Source organism: Mesoplodon bidens (assembly GCF_964165515.1).
Source record: "Mesoplodon bidens genome assembly, chromosome: 7".
Taxonomy (NCBI): domain Eukaryota; kingdom Metazoa; phylum Chordata; class Mammalia; order Artiodactyla; family Ziphiidae; genus Mesoplodon; species Mesoplodon bidens.
The window spans coordinates 55859202-55872194 of record NC_138164.1 but is presented as its reverse complement, the minus strand read 5'-3'; the positions used below and the strand labels follow the sequence as shown (position 1 = coordinate 55872194).

The window sequence follows — 12993 nt, the reverse complement described above, 5'->3', positions numbered from 1 at the left end:
AGAACATATTTCTAAAAACCAATACATTCTCATCTTCCAAAATTGAATTCTTGAACTCCAGACATTTTATTTACTTAAGAGTCAAAAGAATCACCCTCTGTACAGAATCATAAAACTGCTAAGCAAAGCATGGTCTAAGGAAATTTGGTGGGTTGATATCAATTTTTTTTAATGAAGTAGAATAGAATAGATATATATGAGAGTATTTTGCATAGATCCTTGGTAAGTTTTGTGAAACTTAAAAAAATTATACAGATTTGAATGTACAGAATGTGTGTGTGCGTGTGTGTACATTTGGTCACAGTTTAAAATGTATTTCTTAGTGTGGGTTGTGGTAAAAAGAAAAAAGACTTAAAAATACTGATATAAAACGTACACTACTGTGGTTTCAGAAGTTAATAAGCCTTAGTCTACTTATTATCAGAGCAAAGCTATATCACACACTTTACAAAGGAGTAGATAATTTGATTTTATAAAACTAATTCTAAAAGTTCAAAGGCAATATTAGAAGTATCCTCATTTTTATTCTCAAACAGAAAAATAGGAACTAGTGGGTGCTATTTTTCCCTGAGTGAAGAACAGGTATGCCCATCATTCTACCTAACTAGAGTTTTGCAGCTGTATCGTGGCAAGTTGGAGAGATGTGAGCTGAGGAAGGAGGGGGACGTGTTCTGCAGCACATGAAAGAGAATACTTTGAGAAACTTCCAGAAGTAACTGGGAGTACATCATTATGGTTTTGTGCCATCCTACTTCAGGTATTACTTAAAAGTGTATTTTGAAGTCATAGATTGATAAGGCAGGGGTATATGGACTATACCTTTGTTCTTTGTATTGGAATAAACTTCACCAGAACAGGAGCTAGATATCTTTATTTCATTAAAGAAATATATTTTTAGTTTTAATTGTCTAAGACTGATTTTCTAATCAGAAACAAGGGCTAACATTGATCAAATCTTTATCTATTGTGATTACCATATTTTTTCTATTAGATCTTTTGATATGCTGTATTGTATTAAAAGCTTTCCTAATATTAAAGCATTCTTACATTTATACATGATCATGATGGATGATTCTTTCAATGTGCTGAAAAGTTGAAATGTTTGTATTTTGACTTTTCACAGTTACATTCATAAGTTAAACTGGTCTATAATTTTCCTTTTCACTCATCTTTGTCAGGTTTTGATACAAGATCCTGGCAGCTTTATAAAATAAATTGGGTATCTTTCCATCTCGCAATGCTTTGTAACAATCTGTATAGCATGGGAATCTACAGGAAAATCTCCCAGGCCCTTAGGATTTTATGAAAGATGTTGCTAGTAGTTTATCCAATATTTATTCCCCCATTCTTCCTTATTAACAGAATCCTGATTTTTGTCAGGGACAGCAGTATGCTAATTAAAATCCTCCATTTCCTAGCATCCCTTGCAGCTTGGAGATGGCCATGTGACTTCTGACCATGAACCTTACAGAATGAAAGCAAAGTTGTACTTAAAAGAAAACTTTATTAAAAACAGAAAAAGAAAGGATAAAAAATATACCACATGAGCAGTAGAATCAAAAAGAGAAAAACATGATTAAGGGACAAAATTTAAGATGAACAGAAATGAAAAAGAAATGTAGGTTCTGTTGAATCTTGCCTGTAAGGTCCCAAATAAACCGAACCCTCCCTCCCTCCCTCCCTCTCAGATTTCAAATCTTACCATTCTCTCCTTTGCTCTAGATACACCTGTCTCCTTGCTGTTCCTTGCATATGCCAAGCATGCTCCCTTCTCGTGGCTTTGGCCCTTCCACTTCCTCTGCTAGGATGCTCTTCCCTCAGACATTTGCATGACTTGTTCCCTCACCTCATGCTGATTTCTGCTCATCTGAGAGACCTCTTCTAACCACCTCATCTGAAACAGCAGACCCATTCACTCTATCCCCTTACTTTGCTTTATTTTTATTCATAGCATTTATCATTTCATTCAGGAAGTTCTATGCCAGATTTCTTTCCTACTTTTAGTGACTAGATGATTCCCATATATGTAAATTGTTTCATAGCAATGAAAGCCATCCAATTCATTTCATTCAGTTAGAATAACCAAAATCAGATCATGGCAGTGTTCTAGAAAAGTGAGGAGTTCTTACAGGCCAGTTCTAGAAAAGTGAGGAGTTCTTACAGGCCAATCTCATTTGTGAGTAGATGCAAAATTCCTAAATGCTGTACTTGTATTTATCCCAGGTAATACATACAGCATATTCTAAGATTATTAGACAGAAAAAAAGTCGGCCCAATAAGTATGACCTTTCATCAAAGTTGTAGGAAAAAATTCTCCTGCTGTGATTAAAACTCATAATGGTGAGCACTGGAAAAGGTATATAAAGAGTACCCTCCAGACAGGTAGAGGGAAAAAAGAATGCAACTGATGCCAACGCACCCAGCTGCGCGCACACACACACACACACACACCCATCCTTTTTAACAAATGCTTGACCTTGTTTTTCAAGTATATGTAGCAAGACAAAGAAAACTCAGAATGTACCCTTATGCACTTTGCAAAACGATTTTACCTTAGGCCTTGGAAAAAAATTCTTTGCATTTCAGGTTAAATATAAAAGCCTGTAACCATCAGTGACTCAGAGCAGTAGAGCAGATCTGCAAATAACAGCCTTTCTGTTTAGGAAAAATAGTGCTTTCTCTCTACAGGTGTAGAAAAGTCCCATGTCAGATGTGTAAGGCATCATTTTATACATGCATTGAGAATACTGATTTTAAAGTACTTTTCATAAGAAAATGAAAGAAGTGTTCATAATGTAAAGGTTTATTTAAAATGTAGCTGAGTTCCTTCATTATAAGCAGTACTCCTGAAAGAATGCTTACCATAACCTTCAAATTTTACCACATATATATATATTTATCCACAAACTTGCAAATAATCTTTAATTAAATTTCCCATTTTTAAGACAGATTTTGTTGATCAAAAAATAGTTATCTTTTTCTTAGCTCTGTTCAGAAACCATTTCCTTTAGTTTTTCTCTCAATTTCTCAGTAAGTCATATTATCACTGTATTACTGACATTGACACAGACTGCCGAGTACTTTTTTTTTTATACTGTCAATTTTATTATTTTTTTAACATCTTTATTGGAGTATAATTGCTTCACAATGTTGTGCTACTTTCCGCTGCACAGCAAAGTGAATCAGCCATATGTATGCATATATCCCCATATTCCCTCCCTCTTGCGTCTCCCTCCTACCTTCCCTATTCCACCCCTCCAGGTGGTCACAAAGCACCGAGCTGATCTCCCTGTGCAATGCAGCTGCTTCCCACTAGATATCTATTTTACATTTGGTAGTGTATATATGTCAATGCTACTTTCTCACTTCGTCCCAAATTAAACTTCCCCTTCCCCGTGTCCTCAAGTCCTTTCTCTACATCAGCATCTTTATCCCTGGCCTGCCCCTGAGTTCATCAGAACCCCCCCTTTTTTTTTTGATTCCATAAATATGTGTTAGCTTATGGTATTTGTTTTTCTCTTTCTGACTTACTTCACTCTGTATGACAGACTCTAGGTCCATCCACCTCACTACAAATAACTCAATTTTGTTTCTTTTTATGGCTGAATAATATTCCATTGTATATATGTGCCCCATCTTCTTCATCCATTCATCTGTCGATGGACACTTAGGTTGCTTCCAGGTCCTGGCTATTGTAAATAGTGCTGCAATGAACACTGTGGTAAGTGACTCTTTTTGAATTATGCCCAGGGTATATGCCCAGGGTGTATGCCCAGTAGTGGGATCGCTAGGTCATATGGTAGTTCTATTTTTAGTTTTTTTTTTTTTTTTTCTTTTTGCGGTATGCGGGCCTCTCACTGTTGTGGCCTCTCCCGCTGCGGAGCACAGGCTCCGGACGCGCAGGCCCAGCGGCCATGGCTCACGGGCCCAGCCGCTCCGCGGCACATGGGATCCTCCCAGACCGGGGCACGAACCCGTATCCCCTGCATCGGCAGGCGGACTCTCAACCACTGCGCCACCAGGGAGGCCCTATTTTTAGTTTTTTAAGGAACCTCCATATTGTTCTCCATAGTGGCTGTATCAATTTACATTCCCACCAACACTGCAAGAGGGTTCCCTTTTCTCCACACCTTCTCCATCATTTATTGTTTGTAGATTTTGGGATAATGGCCATTCTGACTGGTGTGAGGTGATACTTCATTGTAGTTTTCATTTGCATTTCTCTAATGATTAGTGATGTTGAGCATCCTTTCATGTGTTTGTTGGCAGTCTGTATATCTTCTTTAGAGAAACGTCTATTTAGGGCTTCTGCCCATTTTAGGATTAGGTTGCTTGTTTTTTGATACTGAGCTGCATGAGCTGCTTGTATATTTTGGACATTAATCCTTTGTCAGTTGCTTCGTCTGCAAATATTTTCTCCCATCCTGAGGGTTGTCTTTTCGTCTTGTTTATGGTTTCCTTTGCTGTGCAAAAGCTTTCAAGTTTCATTAGATCCCATTTGTTTATTTTTGTTTTTATTTCCATTCCTCTAGGAGGTGGGTCAAAAAGGATCTTGGGGCTTCCCTGGTGGCGCAGTGGTTGAGAGTCCGCCTGCCGATGCAGGGGACACGGGTTCATGCCCCGGTCTGGGAAGATCCCACGTGCCGCGGAGCGGCTGGGCCCGTGAGCCATGGCTGTTGAGCCTGTGCGTCCGGAGCCTGTGCTCCGCAACGGGAGAGGCCACAACAGTGAGAGGCCCATGTAACGCAAAAAAAAAAAAAAAAAAAAAAAAAAAAAAAGGATCTTGCTGTGATTTATGTCATAGAGTGTTCTGCCTGTTTTCCTCTAAGAGTTTTAGAGTGTTTGGCCTGACATTTAGGTCTTTAATCCATTTTGAGTTTATTTATTTTACACCCCCCACCCCCACCGCTTTCCCCCCTTGGTGTCGTTTGTTCTCTACATCTGTGTCTCAATTTCTGCCCTGCAAACCAGTTCATCTGTACCATTCTTCTGGGTTCCACATATATGCGTTAATATATGATATTTGTTTTTCTATTTCTGACTTACTTCGCTCTGTATGACGGTCTCTACATTCATCCGTGTCTCTACAAATGACCCAATTTCGTTCCTTTTTATGGCTGAGTAATATTCCATTGTATATATGTGCCACATCTTCTTTATCCATTCGTCTGTCGATGGGCATTTAGGTTGCTTCCATAACCTATATTGTAAATAGTGCTGCAATGAACACTGGGGTGCATGTGTCTTTTTGAATTGTGGTTTTCTCTGGGTATATGCCCAGTAGGGGGATTGCTGGGTCATATGGTAATTCTATTTTTAGTTTTTTAAGGAACCTCCATACTGTTCTCCATAGTGGCTGTATCAGTTTACATTCCCACCAACAGTGCAAGAGGGTTCCCTTTTCTCCACACCCTCTCCAGCATTTGTTTGTAGATTATCTGATGATGTCCATTCTAACTGGTGTGAGGCGATACCTCAATGTAGTTTTGATTTGCATTTCTCTAATTATTAGTGATGTTGAGCAGCTTTTCATGTGCTTATTGGCCATCTGTATGTCTTCTTTGGAGAAGTGTCTGTTTAGGTCTTCTGCCCATTTTTGGACTGGGTTGTTTGTTTTATTAATATTGAGCTGCATGAGCTGTTTATATATTTTGGAGATTAATCCTTTGTCTGTTGATTTCTTTGCAAATATTTTCTCCCATTCTGAGGGTTGTCTTTTCGTCTTGTTTGTAGTTTCCTTTGCTTTGCAAAAGCTTTTAAGTTTCATTAGGTCCCATTTGTTTATTTTTGTTTTTACTTCCATTACTCTAGGAGGTGGATCAAAAAAGATCTTGCTGTGATTTATGTCAAAGAGTGTTCTTCCCATGTTTTCCTCTAAGAGTTTTATAGTGTCTGCTCTTGCATTTAGGTCTCTAATCCATTTTGAGTTATTTTTATGTATGGTATTAGGGAGTGTTCTAATTTCATTCTTTTACATGTAGCTGTCCAGTTTTCCCAGCACCACTTGAAGAGACTGTCTTTTCTCCATTGTATATCCTTGACTCCTTTGTCATAGATTAGTTGACCACAGGTGCGTGGGTTTATCTCTGGGCTTTCTATCCTGTTCCATCAATCTATATTTCTGTTTTTGCACCAGCAACTTGTCTTGATTACTGTAGCTTTATAGTACAGTCTGAAGTCAGGGAGTCTGATTCCTCCAGCTGTTTTATTCCCTGGTTTGGCTATGAGGGCCTTTTGTGTCTCCATACAAATTTTAAGATTTTTTGTCCTAATTCTGTACAAAATGCTATTGGTAATTTGATAGGGATTACATTGAATCTGTAGATTGCTTTGGGTAGTACAGTCATTTTCACAATATTGATTCTTCCAATCCAAGAACATGGTATATCTCTCCATCTGTTTGTATCATCTTTAATTTCTTTCATCAGTGTCTTATAGTTTTCTGCATACAGGTCTTTTGTCTCCCTAGGTAGGTTAAATCCTAGGTATTTTATTCTTTTTGTTGCGATGGTAAATGGGAGTGTTTCCTTAATTTCTCTTTCAGATTTTTCATCATTAGTGCATAGGAATGCAAGAGATTTCTGCACATTAATTTTGTATCCTGCAACTTTACTGAATTCATTGATTAGCTCTAGTAGTTTTCTGGTAGCATCTTTAGGATTCTCTATGCATAGTATCATGTCATCTGCAAACAGTGACAGCTTTACTTCTTCTTTTCCAATTTGTATTCCTTTTATTTCTTGTTCTTCTTTGATTGCTGTGGCTAGGACTTCCAAAACTATGTTGAATAATACTGGCAAGAGTGGACATCCTTGTCCCATTCCTGATCTTAGAGGAAATGCTTTCAATTTTTCACCATTGAGAATGATGTTTGCTGTGAGTTTGTTGTATATGGCCTTTATTATGTTCAGGTACGTTCCCTCTATGCCCACTTTCTGGAGAGTTTTTATCATAAATGGGTGTTGAATTTTGTCAAAAGCTTTTTCTGCATCTATTGAGATGATCATATGGTTTTTATCCTTCAATTTGTTAATATGGTGTATCACATTGATTGATTTGCATATATTGAAATATCCTTGCATCCCTGGGATAAATCCCACTTGATCATGGTGTATGATCCTTTTAATGTGTTGTTGGATTCTGTTTGCTAGTATTTTGTTCAGGATTTTTGCATCTATATTCATCAGTGATGTTGGTCTGTAATTTTCTTTTTTTGTAGTATCTTTGTCTGGTTTTGGTATCAGGGTGATGGTGGCCTCACAGAATGAGTTTGGGAGTGTCCCTTCCTCTGCAATTTTTTGGAAGACTTTTAGAAGGATGGGTGTTAGCTCTTCTCTAAATGTGATAGAATTCACCTGTGAAGCCACCTGGTCCTGGACTTTGGTTTGCTGGAAGATTTTTAATCACAGTTTCAATTTCATTACTTGTGATTGGTCTGTTCATATTTTCTATTTCTTCCTGGTTCAGTCTTGGAAGGTTATACCTTTCTAAGAATTTGTCCATTTCTTCCAGGTTGTCCATTTCATTGGCATAGAGTTGCTTGTAGTAGTCTCTTAGGATGATTTGTATTTCTGCGGTGTCTGTTTTAACTTTTCCTTTTTCATTTCTAATTTTATTGGTTTGAGTCCTCTCCCTCTTTTTCTTATGAGTCTGGCTAATGGCTTATCAATTTTGTTTATCTTCTCAAAGAACCAGCTTTTAGTTTTAGTGATCTTTGCTATTGTTTTCTTTGTTTCTATTTTATTTATTTCTGCTCTGATCTTTATGATTTCTTTCCTTCTGCTATCTTTGGGAGTTTTTTGTTCTTCTTGCTCTAATTGCTTGAGGTGTAAAGTTAGGTTGCTTATTTGAGATTTTTCTTGTTTCTTGAGGTAGAATTGTACTGCTATAAACTTCCCTCTTAGAATGGCTTTTGCTGCACCCCACAGGTTTTAGGTCATCGTGTTTTCATTGTCATTTGTTTCTAGGTATTTTTTGATTTCCTCTTTGATTTCTTCAGTGATCTCTTGGTTATTTAGTAACTTACTCTTTAGCCTCCATGTGTTTGTGTTTTTATGTTTTTTTCCCTGTAATTGATTTCTAATCTCATAGCGTTGTGGTCAGAAAAGATGCTTGATATGATTTCAAGTTTCTTAAATTTCCTGAGGTTTGATTTGTGACCCAAGATGTGATCTATCCTGGAGAATGTTCCGTGCGCACTTGAGAAGAAAGTGTAATCTGCTGTTTTAGGATGGAATGTCCTATAAATATCAATTAAATCTATCTGATCTATGGTATCATTTAAAGCTTGTGTTTCCTTATTAATTTCCTGTTTGGAAGATCTGTCCATTGGTATAAGTGAGGTGTTAAAGTCCCCCACTATTATTGTGTTACTGTCGATTTCCTCTTTTATAGCTGTTAGCAGTTGCCTTATGTATTGAGGTGCTCCTGTGTTGGGTGCATATATATTTATAATTGTTATATCTTCTTCTTGGATTGAGCCCTTGGTCATTATGTAGTGTCCTTCCTTTTCTCTTGTAACATTCTTTATTTTAAAGTCCATTTAACCTGATATGAGTATTGCTACTCCAGCTTTCTTTTGATTTCCATTTGCATGGAATATCTTTTACATCCCCTCACTTTCAGTCTGTATGTGTCCCTAGGTCTGAAGTCGGTCTCTTGTAGACAGCATATATATGGGTCTTGTTTTTGTATCCAGCCAGTCTATGTCTTTTGGTTGGAGCATTTAATCCATTTACATTTAAGGTAATTATTGATATGTACATTGCTATTACCATTTTCTGAATTGTTTTGGGTTTGTTTTTGTAAGTCTTTTTCTTATCTTGTGTTCCCTGCCTAGAAAAGTTCCTTTAGCATTTGTTGTAGAGCTGGTTTGGTGGTGCTGAACTCTCTTAACTTTTGCTTGTCTGTAAAGGTTTTAGTTTCTCCATCAAATCTGAATGAGATCCTTGCTGGGTAGAGTAATCTTGATTGTAGGTTCTTCCCTTTCCTCACTTTAAGTATGTCCTGCCACTCCCTTCTGGCTTGCAGAATTTCTGTTGAAAAATCAGCTGTTAATCTTTTGGGGTTTCCCTTGTATGTTATTTGTTGCTTTTCCCTTGCTGCTTTCAATATTTTTTCTGGTATTTAATTTTTGATAGCTCGATTATATGTATCTCGGCATGTTTCTCTTTGGGTTTATCCTGTATGGGACTCTCTGCACTTCCTGGACTTCACTGAGTATTTCCTTTCCCATGTTAAGGCAGTTTTCGACTATAATCTCTTCAAATATTTTCTCAGTCTCTTTCTTTTTCTCTTCTTCTCCTGGGAATCCTATAATTCGAATTATGGTATGTTTAATGTCATCTCAGAGGTGTCTGAGACTGTCCTCAATTCTTTTCTTTCTTTTTTCTTTATTCTGCTCCCTGGCAGTTATTTCCACCATTTTATCTTCCAGCTCACTTATCCATTCTTCTGCCTCAGTTTTTCTGTTATTGATTCCTTCTACAATATTTTTAATTTCAGTTATTGTGTTGTTCATCACTGTTTGTTTGCTCTTCAGTTCTTCTAAATCCTTGTTAAATGTTTCTTTTATTTTCTCCATTCTGTTTCCAAGATTTGGGATCTCCTTTACTATCGTTATTATGAATTCTTTTTCAGTTAGGTTGCCTCTTTCATCTTCATTTATTTGGTCTTGTAGGCATTACGTTGCTCCTTCATCTGTAACATATTTTTTTGTCTTTTTTTTTTTTTTTGATGGGTGGGCCTGTATCCTTGCCTTACTGGTTGTTTGGCCTGAGCCGCCCAGCACTGGAGTTTGCAGGCAGTTGGATAGAGCTGGGTCTTGGTGCTGAGATTAGGACCTCTGGGAGGCCTCACTCTGATTAATATTCCCTGGGGTCTGAGGTTCTCTGTTAGTCCAGCAGTTTGGACTGAGAGCCCCCACCATAGGAGCTTGGGTCCAACCTCCGGCCTGGGAACCAAGACCCCGCAAGCTGTGTGGCGCAGCAAAAAAAGAAAAGAAAAGAAAAAAAGGAGCAGTACAATATCAAAGAATAAAAAACAAAATAAAATTTGAAAGATAAAGAATATATTAGGAAAAGTAAAGTTGAAACAACTGCAACAAGGTAAAATAAAACCACAACAGAAAAAAGAAAAAAAAAGGGAGGGAGTGGGGGAACAAGCCAAAAGGAGAGAACAATAACAAAGTATAATGAATAAAATAAAATTATAAAAATAAAAATTTATTAGGAAAAATAAAAATATAAAGGAATCAACAACAATGAATCAAGATAAAACAGAACCCCAATCTAAGAGGAAAATAGAAAAAAAAAAAATTCTTGGCCACGGGGGTGGAGTTTAGGCCGGTGGGTGGAGGAACTTAGGGGCAGGGTTTAGGGTGGGGTGGGACCTAGGCCTGTCGGGGGTTGACATTTGAGCTTGGGGTGGGGCCTAGGCTCAGGACCCACGCAGCCAAAAAGGCCTTGGGGGCAGGGCCTAGGCAGGGCAACACTGTAGCATGGAGCCGGGCCTCTGCCTTGGACCTGCGAGGAAGGGGAGAGGCAGCATGTGGAAAGGAGGGCCTCTGGAGTGTGGAGTTCCGGAGTTTGGAGGTAGGGCCCTGGGTGGGGGCATAGGGGCAGGGCTTGGGCTCTGCATGGCAAGAGGGAGGCTAAGAGGGCAGAGGATTAGGCCTGGGAGCCCAACAGGTTCCCCGGTGCCTAAGTGGACAGGGAAAGCACTGGCCTCTTCCCTTCTGTTCCTCTGCGCCCCTCCTACACCGTCTCCCCCTGGGCCTCCCCCTACTCCACTGGGCCCCTAACCGTGGGTGGGTCCCGCTGGCCATAGGAACTCCTCCCCTCCCCCAGCCGCCCCTCAGGGGTGCTGTCCCAGAGGTCCGCCCTTTACTTTTGCTCCCCCTTCACTCCCTCCCACTCCCTCAGGGCCTGCGTGGCTGAAGGGGGCCTAGGTGGTTAGGGGAAACCTGACCACGTTCCCTTTTGATTCTCTGCCTTCCCAGTGGTTACCCAATTTCCCCCTTCAGGTGTGGGATCCCTTCCCCTCCCCCAGCTGCCCCTCAGGGGCGCCAGTCCCGTCCCACCCCCACTTCTCCAACCCCTTCACTCCTCCCACACCCCACATCCTACCCGGTCACGGGGGTTTCCTCCTGTCCCCTTAGGTGTCCGTGGTACCTCACCGGTGCCTGGTAGGTGCCCTAGTTGTGAGGAGACTCGAATTCTGCATCCTCCTAATATGCCATCTTGACTCCGCCCTCTGACGAGTACTTTCTTGCTTCAGTTTCTGACATATCCATTGCCCTAGAAGTATTTGGTAGCTATATTCAAAAAGCATAGGAGTTCCTGGTACTCACTGACAAGCTACATTTCTACTCTCCAACTTACCGACTATTACATTTGCCAGTTCTAAAACAATAGGTTGACTAGCTGCATGCAAAATTTCTTGATAAGCATTGGATTTCGAATTTAATTTCTTTTTGGCTGGCTGAATTCCAATTATTTTAGCTTAAAAACCAAAATAGAACAAACGTTTACTCACATTTCTTGCCTTTTCATTTATGAATTTATCTGAAAGATTTGTTACTAAAATAAATCTACTGTCTAGCAGGCCAAATGATGTCATTCATATTTTAGGGGCATAAAATGAATCAGGTATTGCAAACCCAGCATATCTTTATGTAAACACAAAGATGAATAGCTCTTCTTCTATAGAATCATGGAATTACATTTAAATAGGACTTTTGATATAAAAAATACATCAGAAAACCAAAGAAACTTCTAACATAATAGTGTTTCTTTGTGTCTCCAAAGACTGGACATGCGTAGGTATTAAACATATGCAAATAAAAATAAGGTCAAATCATGTCAATGCTTAACTAACATGTGAGCTCTCCTTTGGCTAAGGTTTTCATTTTATTTTCAGGAGTAAGACAAGTCAATGGAACAACTCTGATATGGAAACTCTCTGAGCTTTTATTTAAGCATAAAAAGGTCTCTTATGCACTGGCCCTCTAAGATACACTTACAGTAATTTCCTCAAGAAAATGAACACAAGAATGGTTTTATGAGATATAACTAGCTACAATTTTCTTCCCCAAAAGCAATTTTTTAGTTTTCTTTTCTAAGACTGTGTCTACAAGGAACCTAACAGGCAGTCAACTCAGTAAAAAATATGTTCTATTCAAGTGAAGAAAAAAACCTTATGGATTGTCTGACAATGCAGACCAAGCAGAATGACTGTATATTCACTTTTCAACTACTTGTTTTCATAACATGCTTACAGAACCTAAAGAGGGACCAAATGAGCTTTCTAGATCATAGTGTTGTTAATTTTAAATGAGACCAGCACTTGTTTACTGTTTCCATTAAGGTCATGATTAGGGAAACCGGTCTGTGTTGTCTTATGAAAGGATCTACAGTATGTTTAAATTTTACATTATTTCGGACATTTAAAAAATGTTTAACAGCTAATGCGTGCTATCAGTTTTTAAATTTTAATTTGCATAATATTCCTCACTGATTAACCTCTAATCTGAAGGGATAATCTTAAATGTGGTCCCCATGCTGACAGTTTAAGGTAAGAACAGAGATTTTACCAAGAAAGTTTGGCTTAAAGAGGCTGGAGAGGGCTTCCCTGGTGGCACAGTGGTTGAGAGTCCGCCTGCCGATGCAGGGGACACGGGTTTGTGCCCCGGTCTGGAAAGATCCCACATGCTGCGGAGCGGCTGGGCCTGTGAGCCATGGCCGTTGAGCCTGCGCGTCCGGAGCCTGTGCTCCGCAACGGGAGAGGCCACAAGAGTGAGAGGCCCACATACCGCAAAAAAAAAAAAAAAAAAAAAAAAGAGGCTGGAGAGACCCTCTCCCTGATTCTTTCCTGTTATTATCCAGTGTGTTTTTCCCATGTATTGATACATTATAAGCAACCTGAAGTCAGGGACATTTATGCCAGCACAGAATTATCCTTGTACATAATAGACACTCAACGAAAATTTCTGAG

General features: G+C 39.1%; 1 protein-coding gene across 1 annotated transcript in view; it reads right to left on the bottom strand.

The window, feature by feature from the left end:
• Window positions 1-12993, bottom strand: part of STK33 (serine/threonine kinase 33) — a 169076-nt gene that overhangs the window by 71350 nt on the left and 84733 nt on the right. The gene's annotated exons all lie outside the window — the stretch shown is intronic.